The 24,309-nt window shown below is 41.5% G+C and overlaps 1 long non-coding RNA gene across 2 annotated transcripts; it reads left to right on the plus strand.

Moving 5' to 3' along the window:
- Nucleotides 1-7,027: 7,027 nt before the first annotated feature.
- Nucleotides 7,028-20,499, plus strand: LOC140504200 (uncharacterized). 2 transcript variants are annotated; one of them, XR_011967001.1, is made up of 6 exons: nt 7,028-7,208; nt 8,077-8,207; nt 9,912-10,066; nt 10,150-10,227; nt 10,427-10,553; nt 20,266-20,499. It is a non-coding gene; the product is annotated as an uncharacterized lncRNA (long non-coding RNA). The 2 variants fall into 2 exon arrangements; XR_011967002.1 differs by having other exon boundaries at nt 8,077-8,149.
- The last annotated feature ends 3,810 nt before the right edge of the window (nt 20,500-24,309 follow it).

Genomic DNA, 24,309 nt, shown 5'->3' on the forward strand with positions numbered 1-24,309 from the left:
CCACGAATATTTGACCTCAATATTTATTCAGAATTCAGTCATCTTTTGTAGTTGCATTTATTTACATTATTATGGTCATTTGGTATCTTGTTTTCCTGCTTAAGCTTTTTTCACTCTGTACCACTTCATAACAAATCTGTCAAAATATTTGGGAGGCTCCCTGTTTCCTAGAGCTAAGGTCCAGAAAACAGGCTATGTCTTGAGCTTGGCATAACAACAATCCTTTGCACTCTGGATGATCTCACCCTCTGGCAAGGTGTATTGCTTTGACCAAGCACCAGATGTCCACTGGCCCCTATTTCCCAGGGATCTGGGAGCCGACCATCTCTTTGCTTGACTTGCTCACCATCTCTGTTCCTTGTAACAGCTAAGTAAACCAAACCAGATAATGCACCCTGTTGTGAGGCAATCATGATGGAGACTATTCCCACAGGACCCAGGAATGCCTGCATTGTCCACTCATGAGCCTTCCATGGGAAATGGCTACTTTAGACCTAAGAATGATTATGTCATAGTCCAGCCCTCTTATGTATATAAGCATTGTCTGAATCCCTACATGTTAAACCTTCCTTCTGGGAGGTGGGGGGCTTCCTTACTTCCAAGTCATTTTCTTCACTCTGAAATAAATTATGCCACTACTTTGTATCCTGAAATACCTGCCTCTAGCCTGCTCTGTTGAGCTCTGACCATTCCCAGATTAGAGACCAGTCCAGTCTGAACTGCAATCAAAATTCTGTTGACACTTTTGAAGTTTCTCTGAGTTCCTCATATTCCTGTTTTCTTAGGGTTCAACAATTTTCCATTATGAATATCCTAAGTGCTGGGCACCTGATTTGTTTCTAGTTTCTTTGCTCCTACAAAAAGTTCTGCAAAGAATGTTTTAGGAATTATGAGACCTTTCTTTTCATCTCTGACTTCATAGGATCCTAGATCTAGACAGATCTTGTAGGTCTAGTCCAATCCTCACATTTTTCTTTTTTTAATGGTTTATTTGTTTTCGGTTTTCAACAATCACTTCCATAAGTTTCAAATTTTTCTCCCCCACCCTTCCCTTCCACAACAGCATGCAATCCTACATGGGCTCTACACATACATTCTTATTAACCACATTTTCACATCAGTCATGCTGCAGAGAAGTATTAAAACAAATGGGAGAAGCCATGAGAAAAACCAAACCAAACCAAAACATAACAAAATAGAAAATAGTCTGCTTTATTCTGAGTTCCAACTCTATAGTTCTTTATCTGGATATGGGTGGCATTTTACATCAAGAGGCTTGTAAACGTTTTAAGTCCTTGCATTTCTGTGAAGGGCTGAATCTATTATGAACAGTCCTCGTATACTATGGCTGGTACCGTATATAATATTCTTCTGGTTCTGCTTGTTTCACTCAGTATCACATTTTCTGAGACCAAGAACAGCTAAGTGACTAGTCCAAGGTCACAAATACCAGAACTGGGATTTGAACCCAGGTCCTTTGGCTCCAAATCCATCATTCTTTCCACCAAATGTTGCTGCTTTCTCTTGGAGCGTAGGTCTAAACTGACCCAAGATTGCTGGGTCAGCGGGTCATCAAAGATGTGGTGGTATGGCAGACTGCAAAGCATACAAGATCTGGGGTGAGAGGCCCTGAGTGCAAATCCTGATTTAGCCACTTACTATATTTGTAGTCACTTAACTTCTCCCAGCCTCAGGTTTCTCATCCTATAAAATGGAGTTAAATTGGATTGTCTCTGAGATCTCTTTCAGCTCTAAATATAGGGTCCTATTGATGAATTTGTTTATTTCTTCCTCTGGTCAGGATAGTCTTAGGTTACTTCACTCAGATCCCTATATACCTTCCCTCCCCTTCCCATCCTAAACCTCTCTGCCTTTATCCCCAAATCATACAATAAGGGCAAGGAAAAATCAGGTTTAAATTGGACCTACCTAGCATTTGTCCCCATGAGGCTCAGTCTCTTTCCCTCAGCAGCCCTCCTTCCTTTCTTCCCTCCCTTCCTCAGTCCATCTTCTCTCCAGGGTTGGCAGTCACTGAAAATTAGCTCCCTACAGGGTCCAAAGCCCAGTGATAACTGTCAAGCACAACTCCTGGGATCAGGTACCAATTGACTTCTGCTCTCAGATTAGATGACAGGCAAACATTGACAGGAAGGAGAGAGCCAGCAGGAGGTCAAAGGAGACTTCAATTTCCAGCCTCATCACTCACCAGGATATCTAGCAAGATCTTGCTCCATGGTTAGCTGGAGGATGGGGCTTTTACATTTGTCAAGGATTGGCTGCTCCCTGCTGTTCAGGGACAGCTCTTGGATTTGCTGTTTGATCTTTTTTCCTTCCTTCCTTCCTTCCTTCCTTCCTTCCTTCCTTCCTTCCTTCCTTCCTCCCACCTCCCTTCTTTCCTTCCTCCTTGTCCCATTTTTCCCCTCTGCTCTCTTCTTTCTCCTTTTTCTTCCTTCTTCTCTCTTCTCTTCCTTGCCTTTCCTCCCTATTCCTCTTTCTTCTCTTCCCTCTCTTCTTTTTTCTCTTTTCTCCTTCCATCTCCTGCTCCTCTATCTTCTTGTCTCTCTCCCTTTCCTTTCTCTGTCCTCTCCCCAACCCCCACTCAGATCAGGGGAGAAGGGGAAGTCTGAGGCTAAGGAAGAAAATTTACATCCGATTAATTTTAATGACAATCATGTCTTACATTGGCTGAATACTTACCATTCCAAAGTGCTTCCACATACATTATCTCATTTGGTCACTGGTACCCTAAGGGAGGCCAGATTCCAAATAATTCCCTTCTCTCCCCACCTCTCCAACATATTGTCAAGTGACCTACTTCACTAAGATTAAAACATCCTCTAGAAGTTCCTTTAACTCCACTCCTCAAAAATTTCTGTCTTTTATTGCCTTTTCTCTCTTCCCTCCAATCACAGAGGAAGAGATCTCCCTTTACCTCATGGAGGCTGATCTGCCCACCTATGCCTTTGTCCCTGCCCCACCCCCAAATCCTCTAGAACTCCAGCTGTCATCCTCTCTTTCTTGGACAGCTTCAGTCTTCTCTTCTCATCCTTTTCATTTGTCTACAAATATTCTCATGTCTCACCAATCCTGAAAAGGGTTGATGCTTCTAGCCCATCCGGCTATCACATCTCTTTACTTTCAGGGTATTAAAAAAGTCCCATGGACAGTGCCTCCCAACTCTTTACCACATCCTCTTGGCATGATACTTTGCATGCTTGCTTCTTCATCAATCCCCTCCCCCTTCCCCATCTGAGCCCAAGGTCTGTTTGTGAGACTGGAAATCAGTCAATCAGTTAGCCAAGAAGTATTTATTAAGCACCTACTATATGTGCCAGGCACTGTGCTAAGCACCAGGGATACAAATAAAGACAAAATTTCCTGTCCTCAAGGAGCTCACATCTAATGATCTCCAGTGACAACCAGGTCCCCAGTAATGTTGCTTTTTCATCCATTTCTTTCTTGATCAATCTGCAACTTTTGCCTCTGTTCACTAGTCCCTTCTTACTAGATGTTCTCTTTGCCCTCAGCTTCAGAAAAGTCACATTGTCCCTGTTTTCCTCCTCCTTCCCTTCTAACTGCTCCTTCTCTGACTCTTCATCCTCTTCCAACCCTTAATAAAGAGATTCCTCAAGGTTGTGTCCTTGTTCCTCTGCTCTGCCTACTCTACCCTCTCTCCCTTGGCAATTTCTTTTACTCTGTGACTTCAAATACCATCTCTGTAGAGATGATTCCCAAGTCTCTCTCTCCAGTCCTGACCTTTCTCCCAAGCTTTAGCCTCCCATTATGAGGCAGCAGAGTACAGAGGAAATGGGAATGGCTCAGGAGTCAGAAGACTTGGTGGGTGGTTTCAATTCCTGCCTCTGATGGCTTAAGTCCTCATACAACTTCAGGTGAGTCTCTTTACTTCCCAGAGTCTCAGTTTCCCCATATGTAAAATGAAGACTGTCGAACTCAGTGGCCCCTGAGAGTCCTTCCATCTCTAAGTCTATGATCCTATTATTTTTAAAGCTCACAGAACATTTCCCCCTGGATGTTCCACTAACATCTCAAACACGATGTGTCTAAGACTGGACTTGGAACCAAAAGAACAATATACACAATGACTCCAACAACATAAGGGGAAGAATCACTAATGAAGCATCCTTCTCTCCTCTCAACAGAGAAATGGGGGCTGTTAAGACAGAATGTTGCATATACTATAAGATTCTGTGACAGGATTGTTCTGTTTAATTTTTTCTCTGTTACAAGGGAGGGTTCAATGGGAGGTGAGGTGGGAAAGTTTTGGACCATGTCCCCAAATGACTGTAATTAAAAAAAAAAACATCAATAAATTTTTTTAAAAGAAAATAGGTTTAATGCATTTCTTCCTAACTCAGCTGTTCCCTCGGATCTCACTTTTTCTGTCAGCTCGATCACCATTCATTCAGCTTCCCTTGTTCTAAACCTTACTGTTATCTATGACTATTTCCTCTCCCTCACTGTCAGAAGCCAATTAGTGACCAGGTCCTGTCAATTTTGCTTCAACAATATCTCCCTCCTTTGGTCAGTCCTGTCTATTTTCACAGCCATCATCCTAGTCCCAAGCCTCATTATTACCTGCCTGGACTACCACAATAATAATTGACATTAATATGATGGCTTAGGGTTTGCAAAGCACCCTATGTAAAGGATCTCATTTTATTTCAACAATCCTGAGCCACACTCACCCTAATATCATTATTCCCATTTATAAATGAGAAAATTAAGGCTGAGTGATTTGTCTGGCACAGTATTTGAATCAAGATCAGCCCGACTCTGAGTCCAGAACACTGGCTACTCTAAAAAACTACTTCCTAACAGTTCATCCCTCCTCTGGATTCTTTCTCCAGTCTAACTCTGTCCAGAACAATCTTCCTTATGCATGGATCTGGTCTTATCACTTCTTTGCCCCAAAACATTCACAAGTTCTCTGTTGCCTAAAGAGGAAAGGCTATGAACCTTTGCCTGTCATTCAAGGCCCTTTCTCATTTTGACACAGGACTATTCTCTTAGAACCACCATCACCATGCATTGTACACTCCTGTCAAGCTGAACAACTTTCTGCCCTCAGAATATGCCCTAAATTTTCCCACTTTTGTGCCTTTGATTACACTGTTTCCGTTCCCAGAATGTCCTTAATTTTCCTCTTCATCAATTAAACTCCTGCTCCTTCAAAAACCAATCCCACTACCACTTTCCATAAAACGTTCCCTGATCCCCTATGGGTAACAATTTCTTTTTTTTATCTAAACTCATTTAGGTCTTTGTTTTTCCCCTTCTCGGATACACTTGTCCTATATCCTAGTTATCTCAATGAATGGCAGTCAGAAAGTATTTATTAAGACCCTACTATGTGCCAGGCACTATGCTAACCACCAAAGATACAAAGAAAGTCAAAAGACAGTTCTTGCCCTCAAAGAGATCAATCTAATGAGGAAGACAACATGCAAACACCTGTGTGCAAACAAGCTATATAAAAGCTAAATTATAGTTCAGAGGGAAGGCACTAGAATTAAATAGGATTGGGAAAGGTTGTTTGTAGAAAGTAGTATTTTAACTGGGACTTGAAGGAAGCCAGGGAAGCCTGGAGGCAGAGATGAGAAGGGAGAGTATTCCAGGCATGGGGTATAGCCAGGGAAAATGCATAGTCAGAAATCAGAATGTCTTCTCCAACTTAACCATAAGGATCATGAAGGTAAGAACCATACTGCATCATAGCCTTTTATCCTCATGTTTCCTAGCACAATGTGCTACTCATAATTGATGATTAATAAATATTATAAGTGGAGAAACTGAGGCTTAGAGGGGCAAAATGCTTTCTCCAAGGTCATCCAACTAGTTCATGGCAGAATCAGGAATAGGTCTCCACACTCCCGGTTCTTTCTAACAAATCACTCAACAAGTATTTAATAAATATCTACTCTGTGCCAAGCAGCATGCTTTTGGGGATACAAGATAAAAATCAAATCATCTCTGACTTCCAGGGGAGATGGTGGTGGAAATATACATATAAATATGTACAAAGTAAGTAGAAGGGAATGGAGGCGTGGGGAAAGCACTAGCATGGGGGGAGGGGAGAAATCAGGGAATGCCTCATGTAGGAAGTGACATTTGAGCTGAACTTTGGAGAAAATTAAGAGAGAGAGAGAGAGAGAGAGAGAGAGAGAGAGAGAGAGAGAGAGAGAGAGAGAGAGAGAGAGAGGCAGAGACAGAGACTGAAACAGAGAGAGAGAGAGAGAGCTTGGGGGCATCCTCTGCATTTTTTGCATCTTTAGAGCCAACCCCTTTCCACCCCTTCCCACCATGCAAATGGAAAGCACATTCAGAAATGCTTTCAATTGAGTGTTCAAGGATTCTAGAAGAAACCTTACCAATATTTCCAAAGTCCTTTGAGGCTTACCTCATGGCCATGACCACATAAGCATCTCCAGCCCCTGACACAGAGTCACTGACATTGACTTGGAGGAGGCTACTGGTAAATCTGAACTCTGGTTGGTTGACAAGTTCAAGAGTCCTTCCAATAGAATTTCAACATAAACCGAAAGTTTCGTGAGGCCACATCAAGCCTCATGACCCTTTGATGGAAAACGATAAACCAGTGCCAAGCTGGGGTGTGGGACTTCCCTTACTTGTGCTAGCTAAATCCATCCATCCTTAGGAGGCTAAGACCGTGGTGCAGAATGCCCAGGTACAGTACTTTACTGCTCCTATTTCTATCCACATGATCCCCAAAACTACCATTTACAGATGGGAGTTGTATTGGGTGGTCTTTAAGAGCCCTCCCAGCTCTGACCTTCTATGTTCCAAGGTTCCTCCCAGCCCTGACATCCTCTGTTCTAAGGGCCCTCCTAGTCCATGATTCTACACAGAACATCATAATTGTCAGATTCTAGGTAAGGGTTATGATGACATATAGAACAGAGTCAGACAACTCTCAAAGTTCCCTTCGCCGTGAGGCAGAACAACTCTTCCTCTTTGTTCTCCTTTCCACTGAGCAGGTCCTAAGGGCTACATTCACATATCCCAGGGGGTGGAGTGGGGTGGGGAAGGGGAGAACAGAAAGGCAGAAGACACTCAACCACAAGAGTTCAGCACTAGTAAGTCAAGTTCCAGTGATAATCCAAGTCCAAAAATCAAAACCTAGGAGGTAGAGGCTCATTCTAACCAACCATAATCAGGTTCTTATTCAGGTAAGAGTCATTATATTATTCTTCCTCTAGGATATTCCACCTTTGGGGGAATTACAGGAAAGCAAGATCTGATCCAACTCAGGAAAGAGGTTTCCTTTCTCTATGTTCTAGGGCCATATAAAGGAGAATCTTGCCTAAGACCTTAGGTCATTTTACAACCAGGAGAAGATAAAGAGCCTGGAGGCATTAAGCAGGTGGTATAGCTGTTCAGACATTAGTGTCCCCTGACCTTGAGATTTGAGGACATTTCTGTAGCAGATCCACCGGGCCAGGAAGAGGAGTTCAACAGCAATGAGATGATAAAAAGTTGGTAATCTGGGATGAAGAATAGAAATAGTCGTGTCACAGATTCAGGGAGCCATAGTGCATGGCCAACAGAAAGCCCAGAGACATGGAAAGACCAATAGGGGGAAGCATGTCCCTCGAATGTACAGCATCCTGGGTCATAATCCCAGACACCCCACCTTAGTTTCATCTCTAGGTCTTATTTTTTCCACTAGGTATTTGCACAACCTTAGGTTTCACTTCTTTTGTACTCAGGTGTCCCATCAGTAAAATGGGGGGTAATAATATTTATCCCTTCTATATTTCAAATGATGTCATGAGGATAAAATGAGATAATGGATATAAAATCACTTTGGCACAAAGGTGTTGAAGCATTATTATATAAGAAGCCTTTAAGATTCCTAGTATGATTATATATAATAGTACTATTAAAGATATTATGCTATTATAAGACATTATCATTAAGTTACTTGATAACATCCACTAACTTACTGAGTTTTCTTATCTGTGAAAAGAGAGGATAAGCAGATCAAAAAGCCAGTTGTGCCAGTGCTAACTTCTCTTATTCTTTCCCTCTTCTCAGGAGGGGTTCATCTTCCCTTCATCCATCATAGGAGGAGACATGTCCCAGTAACTCTTTCCCAAGTCACAACCAGGTAGAAGAACTATCTGACTCCCCAGTGAGAAGACACTATTACCCCATATTCCACTGGGGTAAGAAGAGCTTAGAAAGACAGACAGGAAGAAAGACAGAAAGATGGAAAGAAGGAAAAGAAAGAAAGAAAGAAAGAAAGAAAGAAAGAAAGAAAGAAAGAAAGAAAGAAAGAAAGAAAGGAAGGAAGGAAGGAAGGAAGGAAGGAAGGAAGGAAGGAAGGAAGGAAGGAAGGAAGGAAGGAAGGAAGGAAGGAAGGAAGAAACAAAGAAAGAAAAAGAAAGAAAGAGAGAGAGAATGACATCTAGTCAGTAAGGAAAGAAATCCCAGATTCAACTTTTGTTCTGCTTTGGGAAGTTCATAAAAAATGTAACAATCTATAAGATTCTCTCTCACTTAGCTCAGGAACCCCCAGACAGGATAGAAAGGGAAAGTTGAAATTCTTTGACTCTTTAGCTCTCTCATACTTTTTCAGGAACTCCCCTTCACAAATAGGGAAGCACACAGTCAAGAACAATAAAGATCAACTTTATCTAACCTGAAAATTTAAAAAAAAATTTAAAGAACAGGGAAACCTTGTGTTTCTTTTACATCTGCCATCCCAGTGGGAGAAAGTGAAAAAAGAGAAGGCAGAGTATCACCAAGGCATGACTTATCTTAAAGGACATGAGGGTGGAGGATAGCTCACCAGTTTCTTGCCTCAGCCTCAGACATGTCCTGTGTCTAATATCTCTAGGTAAAGGTAGCAAAGGCAAAGACGGATCTTCTCCTTCCCCCCACCCCGTCTCTGTTAGTAAGATAAATAATTTACTGAATTTAACTTCAAACAGTGTCAAAACCAATAAATTCATATTTACAAATAAACTTTTTAAAAAGACCTTTAGCATCCAGGCAGTTATAAAACATTTCAGTTGTTTTTTCCTACTGTAATTTATTTCCTTTTTCAATTTACTCAGCTCTGTATTTGAGTACATATTTCCCTTGTATATAGTTGGAATCTTATTTCATGAATTTTTAACACCAATACTCTCCTGGTTATGCTATATGACCATTAATCATAAGATACCACGGTCTTCAAAGAAGCAAAATTGTTAGGGACCCAAAAGGGAATGGAGAGGCATATAGTGGGTGATGAAGGTTGGAACATATTACCAATGATGATTTGTGCCTAAGTGATGTTACCCAGGAAATGCATGACTGGAATAGAGGTGGGCTGGTCATATTGCAAGAATAAATAGTAATTGATGTATTGCCCAAAGTACTTGACTAATGAGCTCAGTCACTCTCAAGCACAAGTCACACTGACTGTCCTATGTGTAGTTTGTCTATCCAACCTCCATTTCATTTTTTCATTCTCACTAACCTGACTTCCAGTAGAATCATATGCTCAACATTTCCCTCCATCTAGTTGTATCCCTCCAACAAATCTGTCCTTTGGGAAGAGAGGCTATTGCTTATGGGGGGGGGGGGGGAGGAAGAGACATAAAAAACAGAGAGGGAGGAGGAAGGGAGGGGAGGAGAAGGGAGGGAAGGAAAGAGAGAGAGAGCTGAGAGAGAGGGAAGGAAGGAGAAAGAGAGAGAGAAAAGGAGAGGGAGATGAGAGGGAGGGAAGGAAGGAAATGGGGGGAAGGAGGGAGGAAGAGAGAGGAGGAGGGAAGAGGGAGTATTTAAGCACATACTGTGTTCCAGGCACTGTGCTAAGTGTTAAAGATACAAATGAAAACAAGCAAAGCATCCTCCATTCTCAAAGGTTTACATTCTCATAGGGACACAAACCACAAAGGAGAGCTGGAAATGTAGGATAGGAGTCTACACAGTGTCATGGTGTAGAGATGACTGGAAAACGGAGTGAAAGCTCACTTATCAGAGCTGGGTTTCCCAGGGACAGAGTTCAAGATTCCAATAGAAGGAAGATGGTCAGGTAGGAATCTGTGCTATTTGCTTGAAACTCTGTCTCCCAGAAATTCATGAGGCTAGGCAATTGAGATTTTTCTCTGTCCACAGAAATGCTACTTCAATGCCCTACTACCTCCAGAAGCATTTTGGTCTATAGGAAGAGTGCCTGATGTGAGGTCAGAAGATGTGAGTGCAAAATCCAATTCTCTTACATACTACCTCTGTGACATTAAACAATTCACTTACTTGCTCTGAGCCTCAATTTTCTCATCTGTAAAATGAAGGAATTGGAGCATTTATATAGATAGCATCTTAAGCTTTACAAAACACTTTTCTTCCAACAACCCTCTAAGATAGTGCAAGTATCATTATCTCTACTTTACAGATGAAGTCATCGAATCTACAAAAGCTCAGAGGGGAGATAAGCGTGATGCAATAGAAAGAGTGCTAGATTTTGAAGTCAGAAGACTTGGGTTCAGATCCAGAATCTTTCACTTACTATGTAACTTTAGGTAAGTCATTTTGCTTCAGGTAACGGTCTTTCTATCTGTTAAAAGAGGGGGCATGAGAAAGTATGGCAGTAGACACAAGTAATCTCTACTAGTGTAGAGGTTGAGTGGTGGATCGTTTGAGTTCAAGATTTCTGAGCTGCAGTAGGGCTAAGATGATCAAGTGTCTGCACTAAATTTGAACCATCTGGGAACAAGGTGATCACCATGCTATGTAAAGAGGAGGAGGAACCTAAATTGAAAATGGAGCAGGTCAAAGCTCTGATGCCCCATCAGGAGTGGGATGAGGCCTTCAAGTGACTACTGCACTTCTGGGTAAGATAGGGAGATCTTAGACAGATAGACAGGCAGATAGATGAATGGATAAACAGACAAATAGGTGGATGGATGGACAGCTGGACAGACAGACAGACAGACACAGACAGACAGGCAGATAGATAGATAGATAGACAGATAAAAGGAGAGAGTTAAACTAGATAATCTCTAATGCCCTTCCAACTCTAAACCTATTTAGCCTAAGTCTTGCCTATGGCATTAGAACAAATAAAGTAATATGATATGAAGATGGAAAGGACCTATATGAACTACCTCCCCACCATTAACAGAGGAGGAACTGAGGCCCAGAGAGAGATGACATGTAGAATAAGTAGCAAAGCTGGTATCTTCCATTTCTTATCTTTTTGCCTTGGCACAAAGAATTCCCTGGATCTAGAATGCAATTGCTCCTAAACGCTATATGAAGTCTTTCCTGAACCCTTACCCACCTCCCCCAAAACAAATTACCCTGTATTTATTTTGTGTCTATTCTACATGCTACCTTCCCTGATAGAACATAAACTCCCTGGGGATAAGGTTTATTTCATATTTTTTTATCTTAGCACAGTGCATGGCCTACAATGTTGTTCAGTTGTTTCAGTTGTATCTGACTGTTTGGGACCCCATTTGGAGTTTTTTCGCTAAGATATTCGAGAAGTTGGCCATTTCCTTCCCCAGCTCATTTTACAGATGAGACAACTGAGGCAAACAGGGTGAAGTGACTTGTCCAGGGTCACACAATAATAAATGTCTAAGATCAGATTTGAACTCAGGTCTTTCTGACTCCAGGCCTGACATTTTACAATAGGAGCTTACTAAATGCTTGTTGACTGATCGACCTGGACCTCACAGAACCTCTAGCTTCCTTCAAAACATAGCTCAGGTACCGCCTTTTACACGAGACCTTTTCTGATCACCACCTCTTTTATTAGCACATTATTTCCCTTGGAATTATTTTGCATTTCATTGAATATACTCTATGTTTGCTTAATTATGTACATGTTGGATCTTTCCAGTAGCAGTCAAATTCCTTAAGCCAGAGAACAAACTACAAAGTGTCTCCAAAAATGCAAATGAAAACATCACTAAATGAAAGTCAAATAGAGTCATTGAAAAACCAGTAATGATCCAGGAGAACAGATAATGAAATAGGCCTCCTCTATTATGGCAGAGAGGTGGGGAACCACAAGGGCAGCATATGCTGTCACAGGTATTTGCTTGATCAAATGCTTCCAGTTATTCGTTTGTCTTGTCATGAGGAAGGGTTCAGTCGGGGTAAGAAGTAAAATGGTTCCTCTGGAAGTCCAAAAAATATCACTAAAACATCTCAGAAAATAAAACTAAGATAGAAAAGCTGGTGAACGTCACTATGAGTTTTAAAGGTTTTTTAAAATAAGCAAATGTCAGATAAAAATCTGATGAAATATTATGAATACAACGTAATATTAAGTAAATAACAACAAACAAAAAGAAGTCATGTAAGCTTGGCAAAGGTGTCTTGGGGTCCCCAGCCCCTGGCACAGTGACAACATGGAATAAAAGCTTAATAAATATTCATTGAAATGATGTGATATGAACCTGAGCCTTCTGAGTCCAAATGTACTATCTCCGCAATATCACGTTGTTGGGATTAGATTAATATGATACCCCCCTGCCTTTCTTCCACCCTAATCATTCATTCAACTAATATTTAGGAATTGTCTGTTATGTACAGATGAGGCATAGGGTGAATTCAGGGAAAACTAGCACCTCTGGTGTGAGGGCTGCTGAGCCCTTTTCAAGGCTACTTTCCACCTTTCGTGTCTATCTGAGCCACCTAACTCTCACCTATGACTCCAAGAAGCTGTAGCATACAGAGACCACACCCCCAGTAAACCTTTTCAGCAGATGAGCTAAAACAGATTGAGGGTAAATCAAGGGGTCTCAAACCCTTCAGTGAGTTAGGGGTGGGGGAGGGGAAGTCTTTACTCCAAGCATGGAAAGACTTCCATCAATAGAATGGGCAAATGAGACACCTTTTTCCAATGGCCAGGAGGGTGCCTGAAGTAGGCACTGTGGAGTGCTTAGAGTTTAGTTAGACATTGAAGATGCCAAGATCATCCACTGCATCCCAGGCTATCACCTTGACTTTGTCTTGCCACTGGACTGTGACAACTCTGGAAGAGAGAGGCTGACAACTTAGCACAACTCTGCCTCACTTAAATCCAATTTATGCACAATTTATACCATTTTGTCATAGGATAAATCAGAGATAATTAACAGAAGAAAGACATTATTATTAAGGAAGGTTAGAAAAGGTTTCTTGTAGGAGGTGGGACTTTAGATAGGACTTGAAAGAAGCCAGGGAAGCTGAGGCAGAGATGAAGAAGGTGAGTATCCCAGCCTTGGGGGGGCAGCTGGAGAAAATAGCCAATTGGGAGATAGAGTGTCTTGTTCTAGAAACTGTAGGATGAAGTTCAGAGTACATGGAGCAAGAGAGAAAAAAAGCGTAAGACTCGAAAGGAAGGAGGGACCAGACTATGAAGGACTCTGAATGTCAAATCGAGGATTTTATATTTGTTCCTGCAAGTAATTGAAACTTACTGGGGTGTATTGAACAGGGAAGTGATATGGTCAGATGCTCACTTTTAGAAGACTGATTTGGCAGCTGAGTAGAGAACAGACTGGAAGAGAAAGAAACTTGAGGTGGAGAGAGCAACTAGAGGCTCTTACAACAGTCTTGGTAGGAGATAAGGGTCTATACTAGGGTAGTGGTGGTGTCAGAGGAGAGAAAGGGGCATATACAAGAGATATTAGGAAGGTAAAATCAACAGAATATGCCAAAATATTAGCAGCGGGTGGAAGAAAGTGAGAGTGAGGAATCAAGGATGAAAATTAAGTTTCTAACCTAGATCCCTAGGAAGTTGGTGGTGCCCTCAAAACTAATATGAAGTGTTCAGGTGGAGATTGGGAGGAAAGATATTGAATTTAGCTTAGGATAAATGAAGTTTAGGATGTCCAGTTCAAAATGTCCAATAGGCAGTTGGAAATTGTAGTGTAGAGGCTAAGAGAGGGATTAGGGCTAGATAACTAGATCTGAAAATCATCAGCATAGAGATGATCATTGAATTTGTGGTAGCTGATGAGGTCGTCAAGTGAAATAATATAAAGGAATAAGAGAAAAAGACCCTGGACAGGGCCCCATAGGGCATCCACTGTAAGTGTGCATGACCTGGATCCTGAAAGATCCAGCAATCTCAGGATACTGAGAAGGAGCAGTCAGACAGAAAAGAAACTATCAAGGAGAATAGTGTGTGATCTACAAGGTCAAAGGCTGCAGAAAGGTCAAGAAAGATAAAAATTGAGAAAAGGATGCGTAAATTGACAATTAAGACATCAATAACTTTGAAGAGAGTAGTTTCAGTTGAATGATGACAGTAGAGGCTAGACCAAGTGGAAGAATCAACTGACTTTATTTAGTAGATGAGTTTCTCAAGGAGTTTAGCCACAAATGAGAGAAAAGCTATGGGAGGGTGACTCATGGGGATGGATGGATCAAGAGAGCTTTTTGAGGAAGAGAGAGAAGTAGACATGTTTGTGGCCAGTAGGGAGGCAAGGGATGGTGATCGAAGTGAGAGAATGGGGACAATAGAGGGGCAATCTGTTGGTTACACAGGACAGAATGGGATCACTTGTGTATGTAGAAATTTGGCTTGGCAAGAAGGGCCACATCTTCATGTGAGATGGGTGAAGGAGGTGGAAGTAGAAGACAGCATCTGAGTGATATGAGATGAGGAGGGGGAAAGAGGGAGCTCTCAGTGGATTGTCTAATTTTTTTCAGTGAAATAAGAGATAAAGTTTTCAGTTGAGAGGGTGGGAAAAGAGGTATGTATGAGAGGTTTGTGGAGGAATGAAAAGGTTTGGAAAAAACAATGTATTGAATGGGATGGTAAGTTGATTAAGGAGGCCTTGTCACAATGAGAACCCAATTAAGATTAAACAACATTAATTTGTAGTGGATGAAATCAACATAATTTCATGATTTTCTCCATCCTCTTTATAGCATGTGAGTAAGAGTGAAGGTAGTAGATAGTGGAAGGAATCCCAGGCAGAGCCTTGACAAGGCAAGATTGGCAATAGGATAAGAGGGCAAGGAAAGAATACAGAGTAGAGTTGAGCTGGTTTTTTAATAGGGATCCAGAAAGGGAAGGGAAGGGAAGGGAAGAAAATGTAGGCAGAGCAAGGGTGGTGACTCTGGAAAGAATGAAGGGGTTAAGGGATTGAAAGTTGTGGTGAAAACAAAGAATGAGGTTTGGGGTTACAAGGCAGACAAAGAGGTAGAATGAGGGCAGGCTGTGATTAAATAAGGGAATTTCAGAGTTCATGAGCATGCAAATAGAGCATTTGTGGATGATGGCGAGATCAAGGGTATGTGTAGCTAAGGTGGGGTGGAGGAGTACATCCTGGAAAATGAGCAAGCTGAGGAACTGGGAAGTTAGAGTGTTGGAAGGTGTATCAATATATATGTTGAGATCTCTTGAGGAAATGTGGGGATAATTTTAATAACAGTTGTACATGTATAACCTATATCAGATTGTTTACTGTCTTGGGGAGGAGATAAGGAGAGAGGCAGAAAAAAATTTGGAACTCAACATCTTATAAAAGTGAATGGTGAAAATATGTGACCATACGTACGTATGTGTATATAATGTGTGTATATATACGTATATGTGTGTATGTGTATCCTGCAGGCAGAAGTTGAGGAGAAGAGAAAGACTATGAGCCAGGCACTGAACTCAGTGAGAAAAGTAGGGAAGACAGTAGACAATAGTGATCAGAACTTTGATCGGGTGGTAGAATGGCCCTCATAGGAGGAGAGATTTCTGCAACATAGTGGTAGATGGTGAGATGGGAAGTGACAGTGAGGAACAAGGAATATTCCTACTTCCTCACCTGGACCAGTGAGTTGGGAACAGTGAGTGAACATACAAATAATACTGCCAAGGGGTGACCAAGGAGGCTGTGTCATTAGGAGGAAGCCAGGTTGTAATGAGACCCAGAAGATGGAAGGAGTGGGAAAGGAAAAGATTTAAGATGAAAAGAAGTTTGTTATAGATGGAGCAGACCTTCCTGAGAACACAGTGGATGGGTATCTTTAGAATGGTACATTGTAGTGGTAGGGGAGATGTTCTAGGAGATAGAAATAAAGAAGCAGAAAATGGGAGAGCAGAGAATGTGGTTTCATTAATGGCAACTAAGGGTTCGGGATCACTGAAATGGGAAGGACATCCCGGGGTTGGAGTTTGTTAATGATTGAGAAATCAGTTTTGTTATGTTATCAACATCCCTGAAGACTGGCCTCAGGATGGAGTTTTTTCAGGACATTTATCAGTGTAGGCAGGGGACCAGTGGGAGAAGCAGATAGAATGGTGTTTCTCTCCTTGCTCTGCAGACAGGAAGAGGTCAGGTGAGGAGATCAGTAAGATGGAATGGGGGGTGTGTGTGTGTGTGTGTGTGTGTGTGTGTGTGTGTTTCTTCCCTGATGATGGAATGGCGTCTCCAATGGAAAAGCCGTGAATGGGAGATGGAATGTTATATATGGGAAATTACAAATGAGTCAGATTGTCTGTACTATTAGAGTTCATAAGGAAGAAGGAATGTGCTATTAAAAAATAATAAATGCAATAAAAACTAAAAAGGCAAGATGGGCCCAGATTGTGAAGGGTTTTTACGAGTCAACCGAGAGGAGTCTAAATATTATCTAGAGACAATAAGGAGCCGTTGGAACTTCATAAGCAGGGGGGAGTGATGTGGTCAGATCTATGCTTTAGGAAGATTGATTTGATCTTTGCGTGGGTGGGTGAGAGGAGAGAGAATGGAGGCACAGTGACCAGTTAGGATGCTGTGGTAGTGGTCCAGGAAGGCTTGACACAGGCGAAAAATGCTCACAGAACATTGGTGACTACCTTTTGGAACTGACCTTCATAGGTTAAGGCACACTTTTCTGACTTTTTTTATGAAGACAAATCTTTTGAGTTTTACCAACGGCCAAGTCATTGAGAAGAGAAGGGAACAAGCATTTATTAATCACCCTCTGTGTACCAGGTTTTATCTCATTTGATCTTCACAGCAACCCTGGCAAGTAGGTGTTAACACCATCCACTTTTAGAGTTGAGGAAACTGAGACAGATAACATCACACAGCTAGTATGATTCTGAGGTAGGATTTGAAACTCTATTTTCCTGTCTCCAGACTCATCTGTGGCTGCCCCTTGGCTGCCTTTAGGTGGGAACCAAACTTCATGACCTTGGAAAAGACAAAGGGGATCAGGTTGGGTAACAACATCGGGGGTGGAAAAATAGCGTATGACTAGGATGTCCTGAGTACTTCCTTGTGTAGCCATCAGCTGGCTGTTTAAGTAGCTCCCCACCATGATCTCTGCCAGACAAGGGATAGAAGCCCAACAGGGTAGGTTGGCAGAGACTCCATTGTAGATCTGGACATCAGTTAGGATCTGCCTCAGTTTCGTCATATGTAAAACGTGCATAATATTGAAACTACTGCACAGGGTTATTGTGAGGACAAAATAAGATAGTATTTGAAGAGCACTTGGCAAACCTTAAAGTTTTATATAAATGCTAATAATCATCTTCCTTATGATTTTTATTTAATGCTTATATGGGACTTGATAAAATATCTGGTTCAATCCCTTTATTTTACATATGAGATAACAAAGGCACAAAGACCTAACATGACTTGCCCAAGGTCATACAGCTAGCAAACGGCACAGTCTAGATTCAAAACTAAATTCCAGTCCCAGTTCTGGTTACCTTTCTCTACACCACACTGCCTAGTGAGATAGTTAAATTTAGACATATTCTCTCATGATAAGTGAGGAGAAGCTTACTTACCACAGTCATTATATCTAGTTAGGATAGACTAAATCAAACTTACATCCCAATCAGACAGACAGTCAGGCCATCTTATCATTTATCCTATTGCATCCTCACTGTTCATGTAAAGGTCAGGTCAACCAACTACCCTATAGATACATTCACCAGACCCCACCCCAGACCAAAACTCCTTTCCCCAGACACCACTGTCTTTACTAGAAAGTAAGTTCCTTTCAAGTTGGAGATTGCCTCACTTTTCTATATGTGTTCTCAGCACTTAGCACAGTGACTAGCACACAGTAAGTGCTTAATAATGACTTGTTAATTAATTTCACTTATTCATCCATTCATTCTGAGGCAGCTACATGAAATTTTACAGATGAGGAAACATGTCTAATGACTTACCCAAAGATGCACAGTGAGTCATGGCAGCTAGGTGGTTTAGTAGATAGAATGCTAGGCCTGGAGTCAGGAACACCTGAGTCCAAATTCAGCCTCAACCTAGCTATGAGACCTTGGTCAGGTCACTTACCCTCTGCTTCAGTTTCCTCAATCATAAAATGAGGGTGAGAATAACACCTATCTCACCGGGTTGTTGTAAGAATAAAATAAAGTCATATTTATAAAGCGTTTAGCATAGTGCCTGGAACATAGTAGGCATACAATAATAATAGATAACATTTATATGAGCAACTAGGTGGTGCTGCAGTGGATTGAGAGCTGACTCTGGAGTCAGAAAGTCTTAAGCTCAAATCTGACCTCAGACACTTAATAGCTGTGTGACCGTGGGTAAGTCACTTAATCTTGTTGCCTCAATTTCCTCATCTGTAAAATGAACTGGCAAAAGAAATAACAAACCATTTCAGTAACTTCGCCAAGAAAATCCCAAATGGGGTTACAAAGAGTCAGATACCACCACACAACAAATATCTCCATAGTGTTTACTACATGCCAGGCATTATGCTAAGTGTTTTACAACTATTATCTCTTTCTATAATTAACAACAACCCTGGGAGGTAGGTACTATTTATTGTCCTCATTTTACAAATGAAGAAACTGAGGCAGATGGTTTGTCCAGAGTCACACAGTTAGTAAGTGTCTGAGGCAGGATTTGAACTCAGGTCTTCCTGACTCCAAGCTTGGCACCCTATCCACAGCACATCTGCCTTCAAAACACTTAGTAAATGCTCAATAACTATTTAATAAATAAATGAAAAGAAATAAAGAAATACTTAATAAAGATATAAATTCTTAATAAATGCTTGTTCCCTCTTTCCCAATTCTTACCACCATAGTGCTCTCAGGATCACCCCACTAGTCTTGGGGAGAATCTAATCATTCAACTTTGGATCACCCACCCTGGGCCTGAATTCTTTGTTGCTTGGTGATTAAGTGAGTGTCAACTCATCTGGCCCACTCTTTATTACCAACTTTATTACCAACCCCTACCACACTGTGCCACCCAGCCATTTTGTCCTCTGCTTTGCCTGTTATACCAGTCCTCCTCACTTCACTCCCTAGAAAGAATAATCTAATCAATATGGTTATTGCTTCTGTAAAGGTCATTTTAGCTAACTGCCCCACTGATGAATTCCACATCCCTTTGACTCCCCGGATCCAAGTTCCCTTCTCTGGACAGACTGGAGGTCCGGGATTGTCTCACTTCTATATTTTTATTCCTAACACTCAGCACAGTGGTTGCCACATGGTAATCTGTGTTCATTCATTCATTCAAGATAGGTTTATGGATATCCTTATTGACAAGACTTGGTGACATCTCCATGGGTCCATTGGACCCATGCAGAAGCATCTGGGCAGCAGCAGCTGCGGGCTTGTGGTGGTTCTGACCTTCCACCTCATCCTGACACTTCCATGGGTCCATGGAGCTTTGTACATTTATTTAGTTATAGGATCATAGACACTGGCGCTGAAAGAGATGTTAGAGATTGTCTAACTAGTTATTTTATTTTATTTTTACAAATTTTACAAATAGGGAAACTAAGGATCAGAAGAGAGAAGGTACTCAAAGGTCACACACTGAATAGTAAGAGCTGGTATTTCAGTTGACCCAGGAGTTGTACTATGGAGGACTCTAAACGAGTATTTATTATCCAGAAGGGCCCATAGAATAGAAAAGATCAGTGCTAGGAGGACCCTTAGAACACAGGATGTCAAGAGCTGGGAAGTGTCTTAGAACAGAGATTGTCAGAGCTGGGAGGGCTCTTAAATGTCAACACTAAGAGAGCCCTTAATTTAAAAAAGTCAGATTTGGGAGGATCTATAGAACAAAATGTCAGAGCTAGAAGGGACTTTAGAACATGTAATTATAGGACTGAGATGTCCATTAGAACAGAGATGTTTAACGTGTCCTACAGCCTGTAACTCAGGGTGTGACCTGAACCAGACTAAAATATAATTGGGAAATATTTAACAAAATAGATAAAAATACAATAGAATATAGATAATGTTAATATATGCCCTGTAAGAATGCCTATATACTGTTTCATTCCCTGCCCCACCCCTTCTAGTTGAGTTTGACACCACCATCTTAGAATGTCAAGGCTGGAAGAGACCTTGGAAGTCATCCAGTCCATTACTGTCATTTGTCAGGTAAGAGAACTGAGATCCAGAGAGAGAAAGAGGTTTGTCTCTGGTTATGAAACCAGCTGATGGTAGAGCCGGGACTGACATCCTGATCTTCTGGTTCCTAGGTTAAGGCTCTTTCTCTTTCAGTGCTATCCCAACAAGGAGACCAAACTCTCCCTCTCACCCATGAAGAGCAAAGCAATAAAAAATGTTATTTTGCCAGTCAGTTGAATTTCATTTGTATGGTTTGAAATGTATTTTCTAGTTAATGAACCTGCCACATTTATGACCTCCCATTTTCAATCCAATGGAGAGAAAGAGGAGAGAAACAGGGGGAGAAAGGCAGCAATATTTCTCCTCAAAACCAGTTCCCTGACAGCAGCCAGTTTGTGCAAACCAGGAAAGAGTAAAGATTGGATCAAGGTCAAGTCATTAGGGAATGGATTTTTGTGCTGCAGTACCAGGGAGTTGAGTTAGACCTAAGAAAGAATCTCTCAAATTCCCGTGGGTTAAATAGCAGAGTAGTTTGTCAAGGGAAATTCCAGGAACTCTAGCTCAGATAATCTTTAAGGCAAAATCTGATGTCGTGCTAAAAGTGGTGGGGGAGGGGGTGGATTAGATGGCCTCTCTAGGTCATTCCAAAATGTAAAATGCCAGAATGGAGCAGTGCAGAAGAAAATAGTAAAAATGCCTGCAGTGGGGTGAAAGGGAAGGAGGAGGAGGAGCATGGGAGATAGAAAGCCAGGCTCAAAGCTTTGGAAGTCTTAGGTTCTAATTTCACCTCTGACACCACCTTGGCTGTATCACCCTAGACAACTCACTGGACCTCTCTATCAAAAGAGGAAGATTTCTCACCAAAAGTTCCCTACACAAATAAAATCACATGTCTACCATCATCATCATCATCATCATCAAAGACATTTAGAGCTTAAAGTTTGCAAAGTGTTATTTCATTTGGACCTGTCTCACCACCACCCTGTGGAATAGATAGGTAGACCACTCAGGGAGAACAACCTGGAAAGAAAGTTTTAGAGTTTAAGAGACCCAAGCATCCAGAGATTCCACTCCATTCAATCCAACAGCTTCCAAGCATTATGTTTAGTGCTTGGGAAACAAATAACAGCTTATGTTCCACTGGAGATGAAAGTAGGAAGTGGGGCAAACTAAGCTATGGGTAGGGGTCAATAGAAATAACCTGATACTGCTGCCTTTCCTGAACAAGCCCATTTCTACCTGAGCTTTCCTCATTGACACCAATTCCAAGATATGGGCAACTTCAGGCAAACCTGCTTCCCATCATCTCCTTCAGCACAGTCTCCTCCTCTACCTATGACTCCAAGACATTCCTTTCCTCCACAATCAGGTGTCAATACCTAGGAAACCCAGAAAAGATGAGTCCTCCCAGGAGCTTCTGCTCTATGATAGACCTTAAAGCTAAAGGACTGACTTTTTTGATGGGGGCTGTCAAGGACAGAATCACAGAACGCTAGAGCTTGAAGGAAATTTAGAGACCATCCAGTCTAACCCCATAATCTCAAAGATGGGGAAACTGAGGCCAAGATAGATGAAATGACTCTCTCCATATTGTATAAATATGAACTATGTAATTATTGGTGCAGATCTAGCGATCTAACTCCCCTCCTCAAGATGTTTCCATGGTTCTCTATTGCTTCTAGGAAAAAATACAAATTTTGGCATTTAAGTCTCTTCTCAAGCTGGCTCCATATTATCTTTTCAGGTTGATTACATGTGAGTCTCCCACCCACCCCATACATCCTATATTTCAGCCAAACCAGACTACTTGCTACTTGCCATATATGACATTCCATCTCCTATCTCCATGCCTTTGCACAGGTTGCCCCTACCTCACACCTGGAGTGATCTCCCTCCTCATCTCTACCTTTTGGAACCCTTAGCTTCCTTCAAGGCTTAGCTGCAAAGTGAGGTTTTTCCTGTTGTCAGTATCTCCCCTAATTCTGTATTTATTTTCCATTTACTTATCTGTTCACACATTTTCCTCTAGTATAATGTAAATTCCTTGAGGGCAGGGACTGTTTCATTTTTGTCTTTGTATCATCAGCATCCTGCACAATGCCTAGAATACAGTAAGTATTTAATAAATGCTTGTTGAATTGAATTGAACCCAAGTTTTCTGACTCCACATTCAGCATGTTTTCTGCTATAACATCCTGCCTGCTTCCCAATCTGTTTTGCAGTCACTTACTCCCTCCTGGCTAATTCATAAGTCTCCCTTTTCCCAGACCTCCCAGAAGAAGAATATATTTTTTCGCACCCAGACCACCAAGTGGTGTGGAAATAAACCATTTTCTCCTACATAAAAACCTTCGAGGTAATTAATATCTCAGCCATTAGGCTCAGCTGTAATACCCTTACTGTTAATAAGCTAGCTAAGAGCTCGGCTTGAAATTAATAAGTTGCAAATGACCCAAGAGCCTCAGTTTCATACCTTCCTTTTTTTAAACAGAAAAAAATGTAGAATTTAAATAGAAAAGCAATTTTCATTTATGAGCCAGTATCATTATTCATAACTGGAGAATTGTACAGAGTAAAAAGCCTTTTCCGCTTAATTAGAATCTTGAACAGTGCCAGAAAGAGAGAAAAAAACTCATCTAGTGCCAGGGACGAGAAGTAAAGGAAGTTCAGATCACAAGAAAAAAATTTTTCTCTTCTCTATGCAGAGGCCCACGTGGTCTTCTGCAGACATGCAATTGCTAATCGGCCCATTGATTCTGAGGATAGAATTCAGCCCCCACACTGGCCCTCTGAAGTCTCTTGGTACAGAGGGAGGAAGGGGGAGAGAAATGTGCAGAACCCAGCTTGTCATAGCTATGTCCTCAGACAGCAGTGCATAATGTCTATCTAATCTTGTGCTACAAGGAAAATAGAAAGGGAGGGAGGAGAGGAAGGACAGAGAAGTTGGAAAGAGATGAAGGAAAAAGTGAGAAAAAAGGCAAAGCAGAGGCAGGATGCTACAAAGCAAACAGCAAGGGCTGGGATGGAGATGGTTCCATCTCCAGGAGATGGGACAGTGGAAGGAGCCCTATGCTGAACTTCCAGAGCTCTGGCTCCCAAGTAGTGGTCAAGTAGTAGGAAAAAGGATGGGATTTGGCATTAGACCTAGGTTTGAATATTGGCTTTGAACTCATATCTTCCTGACTCCAAATCCAATGCTTTGTCCATTTTCTATGAGAAGACCTAGGTGAGTAATGAGTCTGCTACTTATTATCTTTGTAACTTTGATCAAATCACTTCATTTTTCTGGTCACCAGTTTCTTCATCTGTAAGATCAAAGGGTTAAATGTGACTGTCTCTAAAGTCTCTTTCAGTTCTAAATCCCATGGTTCTATCTGGGACTGTAAAAAGACTGAAGCAATGAGATGAAGAGGTGAGATTCTGTACATTTAACCACCATGTAGTTAAATATTCAACTTGACCTGCTGATCCTCTGCTTTGTGTTTCATGTGCCTCCCCCTCTTTAGCATTTTCGAATGAAAACAGTCACCAAAATATAAGGTACATCTAGGGATGTGCCAGCAAATGTTCAACAACTAGCTTTCTAGGATGAGGGAGAGGGGAATATAGGAACAACACACTTTTAAGTTTCATTTGCATTATTAACATTTTCTTCATCAACTTCTTAAGTTTAGACAATCAACAAAACAATAAATCAAGTCCTGATTTGTAGTATTTGCTGATTTCCAAGATGTAAATGCTCAGACTGATTTGAGCTGACTCCAGCACATCCAGGGTGAATCTACAAAGGCAAGAGGTTCTGCCCACACCTGCCTTACAGTCAGTCACATTGTGTCCTAGCCACTGACTCTCCCAGAAAAGCTGTGAGCTAATTCTCCTGGAATATGCCCTGGGAGAACTCCCCTTCTCTTTTCCTACTTGAGTATGGTGCAATGGAAAGAACTCTAAATCTATTCTATTATTTCCCAGCTCTGAGATGTTCCCTAAGCTTC

Source organism: Notamacropus eugenii, chromosome 5 (assembly GCF_028372415.1).
Source record: "Notamacropus eugenii isolate mMacEug1 chromosome 5, mMacEug1.pri_v2, whole genome shotgun sequence".
Lineage (NCBI taxonomy): Eukaryota > Metazoa > Chordata > Mammalia > Diprotodontia > Macropodidae > Notamacropus > Notamacropus eugenii.